Source organism: Aquarana catesbeiana, linkage group LG01, assembly GCF_042186555.1.
Source record: "Aquarana catesbeiana isolate 2022-GZ linkage group LG01, ASM4218655v1, whole genome shotgun sequence".
Classification (NCBI taxonomy): domain Eukaryota; kingdom Metazoa; phylum Chordata; class Amphibia; order Anura; family Ranidae; genus Aquarana; species Aquarana catesbeiana.
This window is the reverse complement of record NC_133324.1, coordinates 292477075-292499269: the sequence shown is the minus strand read 5'-3', so window position 1 is coordinate 292499269 and position 22195 is coordinate 292477075.

The window sequence follows — 22195 nt, the reverse complement described above, 5'->3', positions numbered from 1 at the left end:
TAGACAGGTGGTATTTGTCAGATCAATTTCTTATATTCCTTACGTGTTCTTCCATTCTGACTTTGAGAGCTCTCTTTGTTCTACTGACATAGATTAAGTTGCAGGGACATTTAATGGCATAAACTACCCCTTTAGTTTCACAGGAAATGAAATCCCCGCTGTTATATGCATAATCATTTTTGGGATTAATAAAGGTTTTTACTCTCTTAATGTTTTTTGGGACCCTGACACAGCTATAACAACGGCCACATCTGTGAAACCCCTTAATGTCCCAGAACATCAATGGTCTGGGTGATGGAGGTTCTACCACAATGTGTACAACCCTGTCCCTTAGATTAGGGGCCCTTTTATAATTAATTTTTGGTTTATCAGGTAAAGAATCGCATAGTGATGTATCCTGCTTTAACACCCGCCAATATTTTGTAATAATCCTTTCTATACCCTTATTCTGTAAGTTATAGTCCAAAACTAAACAAGTCTCATTGCCCAAATTATTTTCCCTACCTGTAGTATCCTCCAGTAACCTTTCTCTATCCATACCACTATTTTTAATCCTTTATCTCTCCAAAAAGTTAGCATCATATCCTTTGTCCCTAAATATCTTAGTTAGTTTGTCTGTTTGTGTATCGAAATCTCCAACCCTTGTACAATTCCTTCTTATCCGCATGTAGGTATGTAGTGTCCCCTGGAGATATTAACAATCCAGGGCTTATAGTGGCAACTCATCGTGGGAATATAAGAATTCCAATCTGTATCCTTGAAGTATGTGATTGTCTCCATACCATATTGAGTGTTACTAACCTCTAAATCCAGAAAATGTATCTTTTGATAACTAATTTCCCATGTGAGACTTATATTGCAGTCATTTTGGTTCATTGTTACTAACAGAGATTCCACATCATTTCTCATCATCTCTCCCTCCCAATCAATGATCAGATCGTCAATAAAGTGTTTATACAAAATAATTCTAGGATATGGATTCAATAGAACACCCTCCCCCTCCCACTTTGCCATGTACAAGTTAGCGTCGCTGAGTGCAAACTTCGCCCCCATTGCGACCCCCCTTACCTGCAAATAATAAGTGCTACTGTACCAAAATTAATTATGTGTCAAACAAAAGTTTAAACATTTCAAAATAAACTTTTGTTCCTTTCGTACATACGTCTGGCTCCTTTTTAATGCCCACTTAACTGCTTGTATAGCTCCATGATGATCTATATTAGTATATAATGAAGCCACATCGGCCGTTGCCAATACTATACCACTGCCTGCATTGCATTCTTTAAGCAGCTGTAGCGTGTGTTTTGTATCTTTAAGGAACGCTTTGGTATCCCTTACTAAGGGCTGTAGATGGAGATCTATGTACTCCCCCAACCTAGCGGTTAGGCACTCAATCCCACTAACAATGGGTCTACCAGGTGGATTTATCTTGTCCTCAGAAATTTTTGGAATAAAGTATATAACTGGAGTTCCACATGTGGTGGCTACTAAATAATTTTCCTCATGCTTGTTTAGTATATTTTTACTTACTCCATATTGGATTAGCTTTTCTAATTCTTTCTTATATTGCTTTATAGGGTTTGTATTTAAAATATGATATGTTTCTCTATCATCCAATATCCTTTTAATTTCCTGTTTATACTGGTCAGTAGATAACACCACAATCACCCCCCCCCCCCCCCCCTCCGCTGGGCGAACAACAATATCCTTTCGTGTCTCTAATAGTTTAATTTCATTTTTTTATGTCCTTATGTTCATACACTTTTTAATCGGTAATTCCTCAAGGACAGCTGTGACGAGATGTTTGAATATGTCAACATATTTATTTTTCCAAAACTTAGAAACCTAGGTTTGAACACAGATTTGTTCCCAAGTCCTGTGTGACTACCTTCCAATAATGCTCTTTCAATGGGATTTTGGGCATAGTACTTTCTAACATTAAGTTTCCTAATAAATTTCTAAATCCCTACATAGTTGTCAAACATATTGAGACCTTTCTTGGGGGCATACTTAATCCCCTTATCAAGAGTGATCAATTCTTCCCTAGTCAAATTTGTCCCACTGAGATTATATATCCCTGAACCTAATTCTCCCTCCTCCTTTTTCTGTTGTACCCTTCTGCCTGCTCTCCCTCCCCTTTTCTACATTTCTTCCTCCATGGGAAGGATCCACCCAAGAGTCACCATACACAATGTCCTGGTTGTCTTCATAAAGTGGTTGGTATCTATTGTGAGTCGCAACTTCATAAACATCCTGAGGAGGTCCATTTGGTTTAGGTCTTTGGGGTTTGTGTGAATAATATGGATAATTCCCCTGTATGGAGGGGATCCTCCATAGGGATAAGAATCACCCTGTGGAGGGGCCCTAAAAGGAGGGGTTCCACCCCATTGGGGAGTTCTATTCGGATAACCTTGTTGGTACTATCTCCCCTGATGTTGATCCCTGTAATAGAGAGCTCCCCCATGGGGATTCCCTCTCATTTGATAATTGCTTCCTTGGTAACCTCTATTTCAGGGGCCCTTATTGGGGGCATAGCCCTGCTGAAAGTAAGGTCTACCTCCACTGTGGTGATTACCTCTATTATCATACTAATGTGGTTGTTTAGGTCTCCTATTGTAGGGTGGAGCTACATAACCACCCTGCTCTCTATCGGGAGGATGTGAGTCCCTATCATCCATACCATAAGAAACCAACCCTTGATAGGAATTGGACTGCTGTTGTGATGTGCGTTTTTTTTCAGGGTTTTGAATACCACATTCCTATCCCCAATATTCTGACCACCTCTATCTGGAGAAGCACGAGATGTGGTGCTATTATTGGCAGTTAAATTAGCCTGCCATTTAAACACCTGTTTCTTCTGATAGTCATTTAACTCACAAAGATATTTCTTTTTCTTTATGTTTTTGCTCTCCAAATCCTTCTTTTGGATACCCTTATGGAGTTCCCCCATGTGTTTAATATATTCAGCCGACTCCTTCGGGGGCTCAATTTTATCACTTAGTTCTATATTCTGAGCCTCTATCAATCTCATTTTTCTCTGTTTCCTTTTTATAAAAAATTCCATAACCTCCCTCCCTTTACCGTTAAAAAATGTATACCATTCTTCAATGTCACCCCCCCTCCCCCATTATACCATAATTATTGGGAATATCCCATCTTAATTTCCTTAAAATCATGCTGTTCTTTAAATATTTTTCCATAGTTGACATATCCCACCATATGTTGCCCTTTTTATCCATAAGGTGTCTTAATTTTCTAAATATGTGTACTATATCATTATCCTTGTTTGCATCCCCTGATGCCACGTACACACGATCAGAATTCTCATGAGAAAAAGCTATGATGGTTTTTCCGACAGAATTCCGCTCAAGCTTGTCTTGCATACATACGGTCACACCAAAGTCCGACTGTCCAGAACGTGGTGACGTACAACACGTACGACAGGGCTAGAAAGGGGAAGTTCAATAGCCAGCGCGCCACCCTTTGGGCTCCTTTTGCTAATCTAGTGTTTATCTCGTGTTAGTAAAAGTTTGGTGAGAGATGATTTGCGCTCTTCAGACTCCTGTTTTTTCAGATCATTTTACTGCTGTTCAGTTTGTGCTTGTGGGTTTGTATCTGCTTTTCAGTGCATGAAGTCAGTTCGTATCTGTTTTTCAGTGTGTTCTTGTCCGCTCGTTACTGATTTTCAGCTCGCTCTTCACAGGTCTTGCTGTTCTTCAGTGCATTCTGTTTAGTTCGTTCTGACCAGCCGACCATTTTGAAGCCATGTTGTGGGTACGTACTCGTCGTAGAGTTCATGCTGTGCGGGGGGCTTGGTGTTGGGGTTCTTACTTTGACCCAAGCCCAGTCCATGAACAAGGAGAGGAGGAGTTCATGGACCAAGAATTGGTTACTCCAGCATGACCAATTCTCTCATATGTCTTTGTTGAGGGAGATCCAGGAGAATAGCCCTGATGATTTCAGGAATTATCTCCAGATGACGGACCCCATTTTTCATCATTTGTTGGATTTGTTGTCCCCTTATATCAGCAGGCAGGACACCTGCAAGTGGCAAGCCATCACTCCTGAGCAGAGGCTCGTCGCCACATTGTGATACTTGGCGACTGGGAGAAGTCTACAGAAGTTCTCAACAGGTATCTCCCCCAGGCTCTGGGGATCATTATTCCAGAGACCTGTTCTGCTATTACTCCCTACTATTATTCCCTAATTACCATGATTGTAATATGCTGTGAATGTCCTCTTTGTTCTCATGCATGCTGGAAGCTTAAAAATGTCTTTTTTTTGGCCTACATGCATATTTGCCTTCCTTCACTAACCTCCCCAGCATGCTATAATGTATTTTGTCAGCTCCATAGTAATGCTTTACCCTAAACACCCCTAAAATGTGTCCAAATGTTATTTGTGTGCTTAAATTCATGCAGAGTGCCAGAGGCTTTTTTTCTTGTGGCCCAAAATCATTTGAAACCCTCCCTCCCCCCCAACCGCTAAATCAACCAATATCAAACCTCTATCTGCTGACTTTGCCAAATCCATACACACTATACCTACCTCTTTTGTGTTCATATTTGTGGATTAATTCCCCAAAGCATATAGTGAAAGGGCCTGTCAGAATACTTTCAAATGGGTACTGTTTAAAGTTTTGTTCTCCTATTATTATCTTGATAGCTAATTGCAGAATGTAAAAATGTGCTTTAATTTATACAGTGTTTATTTTTATTTTTGTATTATGACACTTCTTACCTGTCAAGTGGGCTGCCAATAGTGTAAGTAGGGAGGGTCTGGCCAAAGTAAGACACATTATTTATGTATTCAGCTCTCAATGAAGTGGAGAGGGTTACCTATCCAAAACAAACCCCCCCCCCCAAAATGTTTACAATGGGCCATCAGAGGGGGTGAGGAATCTGATAAGTGGGCCTTATATTTTAGCCTTTAAATACTCCTTAAAATAAATGTTATACTGATGTTGGCCAAGAATGTTTGTGTCTAATCTGCTTGCAATGTTTATGTGCAAAATGACAAATTTTTTGTTCTTGTTTGACTCCACAGTTTCCTTCAACGCCACAGGAATGGCAGACTGTAGCATCCCACATTGCCCAGCGTTGGGACTTTCCTAACTGCGGAGGGGCAATCGATGGGAAGCACGTCCACAGCATCCCACCACCCCATTTGGGGTCATACTATTATAATTAAAAGGGGTTTAATAGTATTGTGTTGATGGCGGTGGTGTCGGCGACATATGATTTTTTTATATGTGGACGTGGGGAGGAATGGCCGGATGTCGGATGGTGGAGTCTTTGCCCGGACCGAGTTCTACCAACGTCTTGAGAGTGGTGGCTTGGGATTGCCACCTCCGGAGGAGAACGTGTAAGGACTGCCATTTGTCCTAGTCGCAGATGAGGTATTCAGTCTGGGTAACCACGTGATGAGGCCATTTCCCCAGAGGACCCTCACCCCAGAGAAGAGGGTTTTTAATTACCGGCTGGCCAGAGCCAGAAGAGTCGTGGATAATGCCTTTGGGATCCTGGCCAGCCGGTTGCACCTATTTCAAACAGCCATAAATATGGCAGAATACAAACTAAACCATATCATTTTATGTTGTTGCATCCTGCACAATTTTTAAAAAGACATAATGCAAGGTATGTTGCCTCCGTTGGGCCTGAGGCCGGACTTTCAGAAACTCCAATGATGGCCCTGGAAGCTGGCCATCCTGGCTTGCCCCCCCAAAGCGCCCGTGAAGTGCGAGAAAAATATGTTCAATATTTCATGGGTAGGGGGGCCATTGCTACGCCAGCACATTTTGAATAAATATTCTCTTTTATCAGATCAAATCTTGATTTTCATTTACTGCTTGGGTTTATTTTTGCTGTCTCCTACGTTCTCCTAGTGCACTTGTAGTGCCAAGTGGTTTTTCCATTATTAAATAACACCCATTGTCACTGTAAACACCGACTTAACACAAAAAATGGTATTGATCATTGAAAGAAGAAGCCACACATTGTTGAGTATAAAACCTTTTACTCCGTGCACATTCACATGTGCATTTTATAAAACATTTGGCAGTAAAAAAAAACACATTTTTTTTTCAAAGTTTTACCTTGAAATTTCTCAAAAAATACAGAAACAGGCATGTTTACAAACATAACATACACAACTCTGGAACTTACAAAGTTCAACATTGCAAAAAAGAAGGCAATATCAGACATTTTATAGTGTGAAAAAGGTCTTGATATTGCCTTCATCAGATGGGGTGAAGTCACCCCTGTAAAAGCCAAATTTAGAAGATGCACACAAATTGTGAGTCAAAATGGGGATTTCCTTTCTGATCTCATACCTAATGTCAACATGTGCTATCTCCCATCATGGGGGATCAATGGATGTGTTTTGGGGGTGCAACCACTTCCTCTCACCTACTAGAGTTTTGGGAGGTTGCACCCATAAAATGACCCCGACAACCAACGGCCAGGGTTGTCGGGAAGAGGCCCTTGTCCTCATCAACATGGGGATGTTGATGACAGGTCGCCCCCCTCCCCCAAGGCACCCACCCCCCATGTTGAGGGCATGCAGCCTGGTATGGCTCAGGAGGGGGGGGTGCTCGCTCGTCCCCACCCCCTTTCCTGGCCGGCCGGGCTGCGTGCTCGGATAAGGGTCTGGTATGGATTTTGGGGGGACCCCCACGACGATTTTTCGGCGTAGGGGGTTCCCCTTACAATCCATACCAGACCTAAGGGCCTGGTATGCCCCTGGGGGGGAAACCACGCTTGTTTTTTATTTAAAATTTGGTGCGGTGTTCCCCCTCAGGATTCATACCAGACAGCTGTCACTGCCTGTCGCTCATCGCGAAAGGAAAAAAAAGTTTTCCTTTCCCGATGAGTGAGCCATCTCGGTGTTGGCTCCCGCGACGGGGCTCGCAGGCGTCAAATCTCACCGAGAAATGCGGCGAGATTGACACAATATTGTGGTCACCTACTGTACTTAGCACACAGATATTTGAGTCCAGAAATAGGAATGTAAAACATTGCTTGGAAGTGGGGTACAATTGTCTGTTTTGGCAGATTTCCAAACTGAAGACATTATTTTTTCCCTTACCAAAGCTGGAATACTTACCTTTTTTGGACAAGATTCACACCGTTGACACCCCAAGTATCCACTGGAGTACCTGTGTGGGACACCCTAAAAAGTTTGTTCTTGTGTCCCACACTAGTGCTCCAGAGTCCAGATGTGTAAACCGCTACTGAGTGCCCTCTCCTTACATTACACTGAATCAAGATTGTAATTCATTCTAGTTTGAAATGCATCTAGAAAACAATGTTCTAAACTTCTTTGAATACAAATTATCATGACCAAATGTAGTTAACACTGTATCTGGCAAAAACATTGTATTTATTTGCAAACAAACAATGCTCCTTCAGTTTCAGGTCTGACCAGCGTTTCCTTAATTGCTCCTTGGATCGTTGTACCCCAAAATTCCGGCGCAGACTCTTCACAACTTTAGTCATGATCTTGGCCTTTCTCTCATTAGGGTTGGTGTACGGTCCATACTTTCCATCATAGTCGGCCCTCTTCAATATGTCGACCATCTCCACCATCTCACCAAAGGCCATATTGGAAGCCTTAAATCTCCTCCTCCGGGACCGTGACGTTTCGGGCTCAGGGCTTTCCTCCTCGTTACTGCTATTATGCACCTGTGTCTCCGCCATGTTGCTCTCCCCCACTGCGACGAAAGAGACGGGGTGAGGAATATTCTAGAAAGAATGTCAGGGACGGGCGGCGCGGGCGGAGTTTGACGCATGCTCAGTGTCTATAAAGCTAACATGCATGTGTCGTACCTACGTTCTGTGTGTGGATTAATTAGGAACGAAAGCAACAAATGTAATAATGAAGGTAACATTTTATTTTGGGAAATGAGTGGCCTATACTGATTCTAGATTGAGGCCTATATTGGGATAAGATTAGGAGAGTTTAGCCTGATATTAGTGTTTTTGTCTTTTGTTTGATCTTGCAGCAAAAATGAAACAATTTAAAGACCCAGACTTCCTCAGCAAATTCATACAGAGAAATGCGCAATTTGTGGGGAGGTGAAAAAACCCTTATATTGCAACAAACCAGCAAGAAAGGCATTGATGGAGAAACTGGAATTTGCTGGAATTTGTGAAGACTCGGGTCCCTGACACAGACATCGAGTTTGTGGATAAGAAAATTGGTAGCTTGAGAAGCACGCATAGGAAGGAGCTTCAGAAGGTCCAGAAGTCCCTGAGGTCAGGAGCAGCAGCAGCTTATGTGTATGTACCAAGTCTGTGGTACTACAGCGTTTTCTAGAAGACTAGATTGAAGCCAGGGAATTCACTCTTCCGGCCCCCCTTCCATCCACCCTTCCCTCAACCCCAGCTGAGGCTTCCGAGGACCAACCGGGGCCTTCCATCCTGGAAGAAATTGAGGAGCCCAACTGGAGCCAGGTATAGTATATTTAAACATATTTTTTGTGGGAAAATGATTGTTAACTAGATGTTATTGATAACAAATGAATGATTTAACAAAACGTGTTTTACATATCAATAGACAGTAGGGGCCAAAAATTATTGGGACAAGAATGAAAAATGCTGGGGTCAGAATTATAGTCTTTTCTAGTTATTAACATTCAATTTGCAACAGTCATGAGCAGAAAATTGTGTGTGTTTGATGAACCAAAAACCTAAAACTATGTCCCTTTTTCATACACAGGAAGACTTCAGCCAGGATGAGGCTCTGGAATGTGGTCACAGGAGGAGGCGGGGTGAAGTGTCAGCCAGGAGGTGGGGGTTAGGGTCAGCCAGGAGGTGGTGGGGCCCAGTAGCCTCACCCAATCCCAGGTGCCTCCCCTCCGCCTTTTAACCAAAAGGCCCAGGAAGGGGAGGAACGTGGAGGAGGCAGCACTTGTCCTCATTAAGGAGGCTAATGACACCCTGAAAGCCCCCCTCGACGCTGGAGAGGCTATGGCTACTATCTAGCCTCAAATATGCAGAAAATGGAGGAGGGCCAACGCCTCAACTGTGAAAAGACTTTTTTGAGGCCATTCAAAAGGGGTTGAGGGGGCAAATGACCAATGATGTTCACTTATGTACACTCTCCCATTCTCCTCCTCCTCCTGCCACAAGTCCACCTCCAGAGCCACAGCCTGCAGGAAAGGCTGCAGGGCAGCATGGAGGGAAGGCTGCAGCGAAGAGAAGAAAGTGATTGCCTGGGTTCAGTCTGGTCTGACAGAAGACGCAGCCTGTTGTAGTACCACAGCCTCGGGACATACATGTCATCTGCTGCTGTTCGTGATCTCTGGGAGTCCTGGACCAGATTGTGCTCCCTTCTATATAGACTTCTTAAGCTACCAATTTTTTTATACACAGAGTTGATGTCTGCCCTGGGGGCCAAAGGCTTCGCAAATTCCAGCTGTTTCTCCAGCGTTGCCTTCCCTATTTATTTTGTTATTATGAGCCAGAATAAATGGAGATTTTTTTATATGAAAATACTTGCCGATGTGTTTTTCTTCAAATAGGACAGTTTTTTGGTGAGTAGGCAGGTACATTTCAAAAAGACAATGTCAAATTAACAAGGGACACCAAGCAACCTACTTGAGGTTTACAAATACAAGATAATAATGGTGTTGTGGAAATGTGACATACAAAAAAAACAAAAAAAATAAAAATATGGAGATGACTATAAAATAATAAAAAAAAAAAAAAAAAAAAATACAACAGGAGATCTTGATGAAAAAAAAATTACTATAAAAAAAAAAAATTATTATGGAGATCTGGCTTTAAAAACAAAAAAGATTAGTCATGAGATCACGAGAAATAATAAAGAAATCAGTTTGTGAGAACTCTGTGTGAATATGAGCAGCAAAATAACTTAATTCTTCTAGCATTATAAAGAAGAAGAGAATGCACTGCATTGAAAGATTTAAAAATCTGCAGTGTGACAAATGTGCCATCTCCATTACAAACGGTCGCTTTACCAGACTGAGCGGCTCCGTCTCGTACTTGATTCTGAGTTTGCGTGTTTTTTTGCGCGTCGGAATTGCATACATACGAACAAAATTTCCGAAACATTTTCCGTCGGGAAAATTGAGAACATGCTCTCAATCTTTTTCTGGCAGAAATTCGGCCAGCAAAAGTCCGATGGAGCATACACATGGTCGCATTTTCTGACAAAAAGCTCTCATCGGTCTTTTGCTGGCCGAATTTCCGATCGTGTGTACGTGGAATGAGAATAGATCTTCCAAATCCAATTCCCTGTTCATAAAATGCAAACAAATCCATGGTAGCTGCCAGCAAGTAATGAGAAAATAGTAAATACTTTAAATATATAAAAATCTTGCGAGCTACCCTATGATAGAAGAATATTAAATACTATTTAAATGGGAAACAGGAAATAGACTAGGTTGTAACCAAGGAATTGGCAAACTGCTAGAAGAATGGCTAAGGTTAGTAATACAAATATCTGTATTGATAACCTTTCAGCATTAGCAGGTGCTACAAAGACAATTTTTACATTCCTAATTTGCCAGCATGGTATAGTTAATTGTTAGAGCCCTTTAGTCTGAAATGTCATTGAAAATATATGAGATCAACAAATAAAACATTTACGGTATAATAAATAGTTCAGAAATGTTTTACATAACAATTTTGTTAGATTGTCCTTTCTTAATACATTCCCTATATTGGAGTAGCAGTGTAAGAGCCTACTATTCGCATGTGGAATAAAGTGAAAAGCACATGAAAGGTTTCTGGAGAAGTTTGAGTGGGTGGATGATGCATGAATAAAATGAGGAATAAAGTTCTAGCCATATCTTAATTTGAGTTTGCTGCTGACTCCAGCAGCCAGGAAAACTGTTACACCAGTTTCTTATAATAAAACACAGATAAATAATGAATATTGTAGTCACAGACTTTATGCAAATTAATATTCCACGTAATGAGAACTATACTCTGGATTCAGTTTGCATACGTTTACAAAATTTGAAAGTCTGTATATGACAGTGGTTTTAATCACTTGCATATATTGCTGATTAATTAAAATCAACCTGCATTTATTGTAACAGTCTAAATTTATCAGATGGTGTTACTATGGCTAAGTAAAATGTCTTAAATTATAGCTACATAGTTACATAGTTAGTGAGGTTACAAAAAGACACAAGTCCACCTAGTTCAACTAATTGAAAACCTTTTAGTTTACAACCATACCAAAGGATAAAGGAAACTATGTGCATTTTCTGTAATTGCACATTTTTGAGCTACTATTGCTAATTTTTTTGTGACCTTTTACCTGCTTTCTGGAATAATATCCATTACTGGATAAGCTACCTAACTGAGGTGAGAGAGAGAAACAAAAATGCATACTGTGCTACATTGCTATACAGAACATAGCTTGCAAGTTTCCCTTACATATAATATATGTACAAAGGAACTGGTTGGTCAATAATGCACCACATCCCCAAAGCTGCATATGAATCCAAACTATAGAACAAAGTTTGGGACATTTAAAGGTGCTTACACTTTCTAGGAAGAAGATATACAAAAATTGTAGATATAGACAAATTATTTAACTGGGAGAGTCAGGGAAAGCAGTCCCCACAGAGAGAAAATGTGTATGAACAAAAGAATAACATACTTTAGTAAAAACACCACACATAGTACACATAAACACTGGTTAGGCACACATTTGACCCTTTGATCGCCCCGGGATGTTTAACCCCTTCCAAGCCAGTGACAGTTAGTGCCCGATTGTCCACCGCAATATCGCAGTCCCGCTATAAGTCGCTGATTGCCGCCATTACTAGTATTAAAAATAATAATACATAAATAAACATTCCAGTATATATATCCCATAGTTTGTAGACGCTATAACTTTTGCACAAACCAATCAATATACGCATATTTTTTAACCAAAAATACAGTATCTCACAAAAGTGAGTACACCCCTCACATTTTTGTAAATATTTTATTATATCTTTTCATGTGACAACACTGAAGAAATGACACTTTGCTACAATGTAAAGTAGTGAGTGTACAGTTTGTATAACAGTGTAAGTTTGCTGTCCCCTCAAAATAACTCACACAGCCATTAATGTCTAAACTGCTGGCAACAAAAGTGAGTACACCTCTAAGTGAAAATGTCCAAATTAGGCCCAAAGTGTCAATATTTTGTGTGTCCACCATTATTTTTCAGCACTGCCTTAACCCTCTTGGGCATGGAGCTCAGCAGAGCTTCACAGGTTGCCACTGGAGTCCTCTTCCACTCCTCCATGATGACATCACGGAGCTGGTGAATGTTAGAGACCTTGCGCTCCTCCACCTTCCATTTGAGGATCCCCACAAATGCTCAATAGGGTTTAGGTCTGGAGACATGCTTACCCAGTCCATCACCTTTACCCTCAGCTTCTTTAGCAAGGCATTGACCATCTTGGAGGTGTGTTTGGGGTCGTTACCATGTTGGAATATTGCCCTGCGGCCCAGTCTCTGAAAGGAGGGGACATGCTCTGCTTCAGTATGTCACAGTACATGTTGGCATTCATGGTTTCCTCAATGAACTGTAGCTCCCCAGTGCTGGCAGCACTCATGCAGCCCCAGACCATGACACTCCCACCACCATGCTTGACTGTAGGCAGGACACACTTGTCTTTGTACTCCTTACTAGGGATGAGCTTCGAGTTCGTGTCGAACTCATGTTCGACTCGAACATCGCATGTTCGACCGTTCGTCAAATTGTGAATGATATGGGCTGCTTGTGCCAAATTCGAATTATGGCTCAGGGGGTTTAGTACACGCCCCACACTATATAAGGCTGCCTGCACGTTGGCCCTGTGTAGTGTGTTCCAAAGTTGAGAGGGAGATAGAGAGAGAGAATGACAGTGTCATTTCATTTGAATGAATGAATGATTTCTAAAGCGCTGAAAATGCGAACTGAATCACCTCAAGGCGCTGATGCGTTGTGTTGTCAGCTTCATTAAAAGAGGTAAGTCTTGAGTTTTTTCCTGAAGGCCAGATGGTTTTCTTCCATGCGGATGTGAGTCGGAAGAGAGTTCCATAGCCAAGGTCCCTGGACTGCAAATCTTCGTTCTCCCCTTGCTTTGTAGCGGTATTTGGGAACGAGGAGGAGGTTTTGGCTAGATGATCGCAGATTACGATTCGGTGTGTAATGTTTTGTTTTCTCTCGGAGGTATTGAGGGGCGTTTCCATGTATGCATTTGTGGGTGAGGCAGAGGGTCTTGAAAGTGATCCGATTTTTTACTGTTAGCCAATGTAGCCTCCTCAGCGATGGGGAGATGGACTCCCAGGGTTTTTTTCCTGTTATTAGTCTTGCTGCCGCGTTTTGAATGGCCTGTAGGGGCGTAAGCTGATATTGGGGTAATCCTATGTAGAGTGAGTTTGCGTAGTCGAGACGGGAATTGATGATTGTTCCAACTACTGATTCTCCGTCATCTGCTGCTTCGAATGCATTGTCCCATATTTTTAGAAGTGCAGTTTCCGTACCATGGCCTGGGCAGAAACCTGATTGTAGAGTGTCCAGAAGTTGATGCGTGTCAAGGTGGCATTGTAGCTGTTGTACTACCGCTTTCTCCATAATCTTGGAGACGGTGTTGAGGCTTGTTATCGGTCTGCGGTGCTTAGGGTCTTTAGGGTCAAGATTGGGCTTCTTTAGCAGGGGTTTGACGATGCCTTGCTTGAGGGTGGTTGGCACAATCCCTTCTTTCAATGACTGATTTATGAGGTGTGTTATAGTTGGAGCCAGGATGTCGGTCTCGAAGGCTTCTCAATGTTTTTTGTCGTGTCAGTGGTGATTGGGGTCAAAAAGAAGTCTGGCAGTTGTGTGCAGTTCGCGTCAATGTCTTCTTTTTGCTTCGGTTGGGTAAGGTTGGTTGCTTTTTTCTGTTGAATTGATTCCTGAATGCTGTCGATTTTGTCAATGAAAAAATTAGCTAGCTCATTGCAGAATTCTTGAGTATCGTTTGCTGGGGGCTCTAAGCAGGTTGGGTTCATTGATTGGGTGACTATTTTGAAAAGTTCCCACAGCCGGTTTAAGGCAGTTGAGATGGTGTTCAAGAAATGTTCTTTTTTGGCTGTGAAAATCGCTTTGTGGTAATTCACAGTGAGTATTTTGTAGTTTGTATGGTTTTCCATGGTGGGATTTCTTCTCCATGCTCTTTCCGCTCTTCTACGTTCTTGCTTGAGTAGAGTGAGAGTGCCGTTGAACCATCTCGAGTTTTTTTTACAGATGAGTGTTCTGCGTTTTGGTGCTACTGAGTCTGCTGTTTGTAGTAAAGCCTTGTTTAGGGAGTTGAGTGTTTGTTCAGTTGAGCGGTCTACGTTTAATGATTGTATTTTGTTTGATAATGTGGTTTTGAAAAGTTCAGAATGCAGTTTCTTCTGGGATCTGTTCCAGTGTGTTGTTGAATGTTTCTGTTTTTGGAGGATGGAGTTGGTGGTGATATTAAATTTGATTGCGTAGTGGTCCGTCCATGGTAGTGGAGTGTTGTCGGATATGTTGATGTCCATGTTCTGTTGGAAGATGAGGTCTAGGGTATTTCCTGAACCATGCGTGGGAGTCTTTATCAGCTGCTGAAGACCTAGCTCTTCCAGTTGGTTGATGCAGGCGGTCGCAATAGGATCTTGGGTGGAGTTTGCCCAAAGGTTAAAGTCTCCAAGTACCAGAAGGTTTTTGGTTTTCAGGGTGTGCATTGAGATGAATTCCATAAGTGGTGTGAGGAGATTAGTCTTTGGTCCTGGTGGTCTGTAGCATAGTAATATGTGAATGGTGTTTTGGGGTATAGTTTGAAGTTGCAGGGGGAGTATCTCCATGAAATGCACTGAGTTCTGTGAGGTTGGTTTGGTGACGGCAAGGTGCGATTTGAAGATCACTGCTAGGCCCCCTCCTTTTTTTTCTGTTCTGTGCTCGGTTAGGATGCTGTAGTTCTCTGGTACCAATTCAGTTAGAATGGTGTTGCAGTCGGATGTTAGCCAACTTTCTGTAATGAAGAGGCAGTCTATGTTGTTGTGGATGATGAAGTCGTGGATTTCTAGTCTGTGCTTGACTGCAGATCTCGTATTAATCAGGGCGCATGCTAGTTGTTGTAGTTGGATTGGTGTCTCACTGTATTTGATGGCAACTTGTAGGTTGGTCCTCAGTAATTTTTCTTTTCTTAGTCTCTTTTGAGTGGCGGTTGGTAGAGTTGAACCGATGTTTCTTAGCCAGTGGAGTGCGTCCACGGTGTACTTGAGATTACACATGGTGACGCAAGACGGTTGCTGAAGGAAGGTGATGGAGGCTGCTTACCACCCTCCCCGTTGATCCAGAGGAAGGCGAAAAAACCTCTGGCTGAGCTGGCCAATTGCTACAGCAGCAGGAAAAATTCCTTCCTGACCCCCCGAGGGGCGATCGGCTCAGGGCCCTGGATCAACAGCTATGGTACCCCGGTGGCTTACCTGTGCAGGGGGGTAAGGGGATCTGGCCGCTACTTACCGGTTGGAGTGATGCTGCGACTGGGTTTAGGCGGAACTTAAGATGGACACTGGTCTGGTCCAGCGTCTCCGGTGGTAGGCTGTGCCCACGCAGTGAAGTCAATGTAGAGGAGGGGGTGTTCCAGGAGGGGGGGCACGGGGCCCGCTGGACAGGTGTGGGTGCTGGGTGGCTGGAGCTAGGCCGCAGCCATGGTCTGTCCCCAAAGTCTAGCAGCTAGAGAGCGGGTGATTGGACGGCGGCTGTGGTGGTGCCCCGGGTGGGTTGAGGAGGGGGGGTGAGGGATGGTGGTCTTTGCCTGGTAGTGGGATGGTGCAGGCCTGGGGGGGTGGTCTCGGTAGTAACCTGCTGGGGGGGTCCAGGCTGAGTTCCGGGTGGGGTTTCGGCTGCACTGGGAGGACCAAGATGGCTGACAGGATGGATCCGGGCCACGGGCTGTCCAGATGCTCGCTCTCTGGAGGTTGCAGGTCCTGTGAAGGATGGTGGTAGGTCCTAGTACTAACCTGCCTGGGGGGTCCATGGATGAGCTCTGGGTGGAGGTGGTGCTCACAGCCGAGTGGGTGGACCAATATGGCCAACGGCCAAGGCCCGGGCAGCAGTGGGAGTGCTGCGGCAGGAGGGTGAGTATGGTGGTGGGGGATGCTGGTGACCTGGGCTGGGGGTCCGCTGAGGCCGAGGTCCCGGTGGTATTGCTGGATGCCTGGGTTGATCTCCGCGCAGCCGGCGGAGTGCTGTGGCCTCGGGAGGGAGGACCAAGATGGCCGCTGGCTAGGCCCGAGCCGCGGCTGTCCTGTTGTTCTGATACCAGCGCGACTACCGGCCCGTCCGGATGCCAATGGGGTTGGATCGATCTGGAAAAGGAGGTGATCCTAGGGCCTGCTGGTTGGCCCGCCGATCCAGATATGGGCGGAGAAGCGGCAGGAGGCCCTGGCCCGGCGCTAGGCCGAAGCCGCAGAGTTTCCTAACGGCGCTCGGCCGACCACCGAGTGTCCTGCAGGAAGGGCCTGTACGGCTGCCGGTTGGGACTCGGGTTCCAGCTGGAAAAGGTGATGGATACCGGTGTGTAGGTGGGGGGCCCCGCAGGTTCCCCTGGGGAGTCCGAGATAGTCCTGGGATAGCTGCAGCCAGAAGGCTGGGGCTGCTGGATGGCTGGAGCTTGCTGACTCAGACGTCTGCTCTCTCCTACAACAAAGCTGCAAATAAACTGACACTGTCCGGAGCAGATCAGAGTAGGCAGGCGAGTCAGTTAGCTGCACTTACAGTGTATATGCATCCTAGGTGTTGTGTGTGTGTGTGTGTGTGTGTGTGTATATATATATATATATCTGTATTCAGTTTAGCTAGATCCGTTCCTGTTATTCTCTTCCTATTGACAGGCAGGCAGGTGTTTTTACAGAATTTACAGCTACCTGAAGAAAATTGCTGGTGTTCTTCTGATCCTATCAGTACCACAGGCAGCTGCAGTATTTACAGTTAATGTAGTGCGCCCTCTGCACAATGTGCACCTAAAGCTACCTGAAGAAAATTGGTAGTATTCTTCTGATCATATATTAGTACCGCAGGCAGCTGCAGTATTTATAAGTTAGTGTAGTGCATCCTCTGCACAGAGTGCATCTAAAAGCTATCTGAAGACAATTGCTGTTGTTCTGATCCTATTATTACCTCAGACAGGCAGCTGCAGTATTTACAGTTAGTGTACTGTGTCCTCTGCACAGTGTGCACCTAAAGCTACCTGAAGACAATTGCTGTTGTTCTGATCCTATTAATACCATAGGCAGGCAGCTACAGTATTTACAGTTAGTGTACTGTGTCCTCTGCACAGTGTGCACCTAAAGCTACCTGAAGAAAATTGGTGGTGTTCTGATCCTATTATTACCACAGGCAGGCAGCTGCAGTATTTACAGTTAGTGTACTGTGTCCTCTGCACCTAAAGCTACCTGAAGAAAATTGGTGGTGTTCTTCTGATCCTATTAGTACCACAGGCAGGCAGCTGCAGTATTTACAGTTAGTGTACTGCGTCCTCTGCACAGTGTGCACCTAAAGCTACCCGAAGACAATTGCTGTTGTTCTGCTCCTGTTAATACCACAGGCAGGCAGCTACAGTATTTACAGTTAGTGTACTGTGTCCTCTGCTAGTAAAGCTACCTGAAGAAAATTGGTGGTGTTCTTCTGATCCTATTAGTACCACAGGCAGGCAGTTGATTTTGCTAGCTGCAGTATCAGTGTGTAGGAGAGGCAGACAGTCACAAGCCAATAAAAGAGGGCAAGCAGGCTCTGTGTCTAGAGGCAACAGTGCTGGTCATGGAGACGGTTCATCCTCATCAGCACGTGGCCGTGGGACACGCTTGTCCTTTTTTTCAGCAGCTGGCCGTGTTGAGCCGCAACATGCCGAAGACTTGGTAGAGTGGATGACCAAGTCGTCCTCATCGTCCTCATCCTCTCTCACCCAGGCTCAGGGCAAAGCAGCTGCCAACAGGGCCTCTTCCCTTGGCTCAATGCAATCAGTCACTCCTCCCCTAGCCCCACCATGTCCTCCAGAGGATTCCCCGAACTGTTTGACCACAGTGTTGGGTACATGCTCCAGGAGGATGCCCAGCGTTTTGAAGTCTCCGATCATGGTACCCAGCTAGAGGACGGCAGTAACGTGAGCCCAGAGAGAGGGGGTGCCCATGAAGGACAGCAATCTGGCAGTCATGTTCCCCCAGCTGCAGCATACTGCCAGCTTTGCTCCAGTGATGAGGAGGGAGGGGATGATGAGGTCACTGACTCCACGTGAGTGCCTGATAGGAGAACGGAGGAGGAAGAGGAGTAGGAGGAGGAGGCACATCTCCAATGAGGCAGGATGCCCTCCAGGGGCCAGCTTAAGGGCAGCACACCGACTGCATCACACCGCAGAGCTCCGCATGTGCAGGGTGCTGCGGTCTCTGTGTGTTATTCCAAAGGTTCTTTGGTGTGGGCCTTTTTTGAGATGAGTGCATCAGATCCCAATGCTGCTATTTACAACATATGTCTCAAGCGTATCTCGCGTGGCCAAAATATCACCCGCTTGGGCACCACATGCTTAACCAGACATATGTCGACCTGCCATGCAGTTCGTTGGCAAGCGTAGGTAAAAGACCCACACCAAAGATCAAAGCAGACCTCTCCTTGCTCCACATAAGCTGGGATCTCCAACCCCACTATACCTTCAGTCCTCTCTTAAACCTGCACTGAGAGGAATGAAGGTGTAGAATTAGGTGTGTCACAGCCAAGTACTTGCGGGCAATCTGTACAATCTGACGTCGGTACACCGATGTCAGATTGTACCAGGCAAATTTCCCTGCCCCAGCTGCTGCACCGCCGAAAGAAGTTCGCTCCCAGCCATCCACATGCTCAGCGGTTGAATGCTAGCTTGGCTAAGTTGATAGCACTTCAACTGCTGCCTTTTCAGTTGGTAGACTCTGTCCCTTCCGTGAGTTTGTGGAATGTGCGGTTCCTCAGTGGCATGTTCCCAAACTGTGGGACAATATATGGAAAAACGTTCCGCGCTACCACCATCTGTGATAAACCAATGTGAAATTTAAATTAGTGAAAATCTATTTTAAAGTGCACAAAACACACACAAAATCGCAAATATATGAAACATAAATAATCCTGAGTGGAGCCAGAGGACCTGACGTCACCACACTCTCAGCTGATCGGCTTCAGCGTTGGCTGCGTTTTTAATTGCAACAGTGTTTTACCCTGCCAATACTTTGATGTCAGTTGTCCATTCATGGATTAAAGCATTTTAAACTACTGCACAATGAAGCGCCTCTTTTTTCTTTTAAAATACACCATTTCCTGCTACTAATGGTCTTGCTGGAGCAACTAATGGGAGGAGAGTGTTCCTGATTGCCGCCTCTAAAATTTCAACTACCTGGCGTGGAGGGAAGTCTGTCTCTACTCAAAGACCAGCTGTTCCTGACCCCGAGATCACTGGCCAGAGCTTGCACAGTATGCAATTGAGCTACTGGCCTGTCCTGCATTCAGCGTTCTTTCGGAATGCACATTCAGTGCTGCTGGAGGCTTTGTAACCGATCACAGGGTGCGCCTGTCCACCAAATTGGTTGATCGACTGACCTTCATAAAAATAAATCAGTCTTGGATCACCAGCTACCAAGCACGTGATGCTGATGTAACCGATTGATTTTTTTTTTTTTTTAAAGGCTCATTCCTGCGCTCCAACTATAGAATCTGTGAGGGGTTGCAGTGTTGTGGCAATTTTTCTGCCCCTGTTTAACAGGGACGTGTAATTACAATTTTTGATGCAATACTTTGCAGCAGGGCTCATTCCTGTGCTCCAACTAGAGTATCTGTGAGGGATTGCAGTGTTGTGGCACCAGCACCAGTGCCCAAGGCCCAAGGCCCAATTTTTCAGCCCCTGTTTAACAGGGGCGTGCAATTACAATTTTTGATCTAATATTTCACAGCAGGGCCTATTCCTGCGCCCACCAAAAGTAACTGAGGGCTTACAGTGTTGTGGCAACACCACCACCAAAGGCCCAATTTTTCTGCCCCTGTTCAGCAGGTGCATGTAATTACAATTCTTGATCTAATATTTCACAGCAGGGCCCGTTCCAACGCCCACCAAGAGTAACTGTGAGGACTTACAGTGTTGTGACACCAGCACCACCACCACCGGCCTAATTTTTCTACCACTGTTCAACAATGGCATGTAATTACAATTCTTGATCTAATATTTCACAGCACGGCCCATTCCTGCGCCCACCAAGAGTAACTGTGAGGGCTTACAGTGTTGTGGTAACACCAATAACTAAGGCCCCAATTTCTGCAGAGTATGTAGGGCAGGCCACTACTTTCAAACATCCAACTTACAAACGACTCCTACTTGCAAACGGAAGGCGACAACAGGAAGTGAGATGAAATCTACCCCTAGGAAGGGAAATTCTCTCCTGTAAGAGTTAATATGGGAAAAACGTGTCTCCTCTTCACTGATGATTTATCACCAATCCTTGTTTCACAAAAAAACCCAAATTTTCAAAAAACATTTGTCATTGGGACAGAAACTGAGGTGAAATCTTCTGAAGAGATGCACAGATAGCAAAACAAATGTTACAGGGGTGATAACCCTTCCCTATGTTTTCCAAAAAGCTTAAAAATAGATTTTTTGGCTGGAGCTACACTTTAAAAATGTACCAGTTCAAAATTACAAACAGATTCTACTTAACAACAAACCTACAGTCCCTGTCTTTTTTGCACCGCCTGTATACTGCTGTTCAGAGTATATAGGGCCTGGGGGACCCACACCTTTCCTTTTTTTAATTTGGGTGTAGGGTTCCCCTTAATATCTATACAAGACCCAAAGGGCCTGGTAATGGACTGGGGGGTGGGGGGTACCCATGCCGTTTGTCTCCCTGATTTTCATCCGTATTGTCGGGACCCGACATTAGCCGCAAGCAGTTTTAAATGACTTTTATTCCTTTAAAAATGTCATTTTGTGCAGGGACTGTTCTAAGCACGGGAAACATGTGCCACTTTAAAGGCATACTATAGACATCCCCCAGGTACGAAATTTAAAGGAATTTTACACTTTTGTTGTCTCACTTTAAGCATTATTAAAATCACTGCTCCCGAAGAAACAGCCATTTTTAAAACTTTTTTGCATTGATACATGTCCCCTGGGGCAGGACCCGGGTCCCCAAACACTTTTTATGACAATAACTTGCATATTAACCTGTAAAATTAGCACTTTTGATTATTCATGTTCGTGTCCCATAGACTTTAATGGCGTTCGCACAAATTTTTTGTCTGTTCGCATGTTCTGCTGTGAACCGAACAGGGGGGGATGTTCGGCCCATCCCTAGTTATCATTGAGAATCATAGGGTACAACTTGTCAAGCAACTCAGAGGTCCAAAGTCGCCCAACTGTGAAACAAGTCATATATATTTTAATAGAAAGGAGCTCCGATTTAGACTTGCATTTACATCAGCCAGAAGCAAATGTGTGGGGATGCCAAGCAAATCAATGAACCCCACCCACACCAAATCTAACTACCACATCCACCCCCACATTGATTAAGCACAAGTACATATCATACCCTTATCCGGAAAATGAGCAACACCTCCTCTTTGCTAAAGAGGGACCTCGCCATGTCCACCATGATGGAGATCCTGACCAACACAGGAACTTCCGGGTGATTACAATGACTTATTTCTGGGTCAGAAGGCGAAACCACACTCTTGATCGCTGCTGCAAAGATTTGATCGCAACCACTATGAGAATTTTATTATTTTTGTTTATTTGCAGATATGCAAATTTGTATTTCTACTTATATTTAAAGCCGTTCGATAAGAAATGGGGTCCCTGGGTTAGTAGCAGGTGAATGACAAAAACAAAAGGCCCAGTTTGAGCCCTGGTTCACAGTAACAGAGGGAGGAAATCGTTCAGCTGAAATCACACACTTTCATTCCTGCATATCAGTCCCAACTGCAGGGGGACATCTGTGGTTTATGCACTGATATCAATACAAATTGCACCCCAAAGTCACATCAATTAAAACAGTGCAATTGTCACTGCTTTGACATGTCAAATCGCACCAATGTGAACTAAAGCTGACACATACAACACTGTCTATCCAACAGCTGAATTCATTACCTGCAATTCTCCACAGCTGTTGTATATAAAGATTCCACCTTTATCATTAACTTGCAGGTGTGCGGAAGCCTAGGT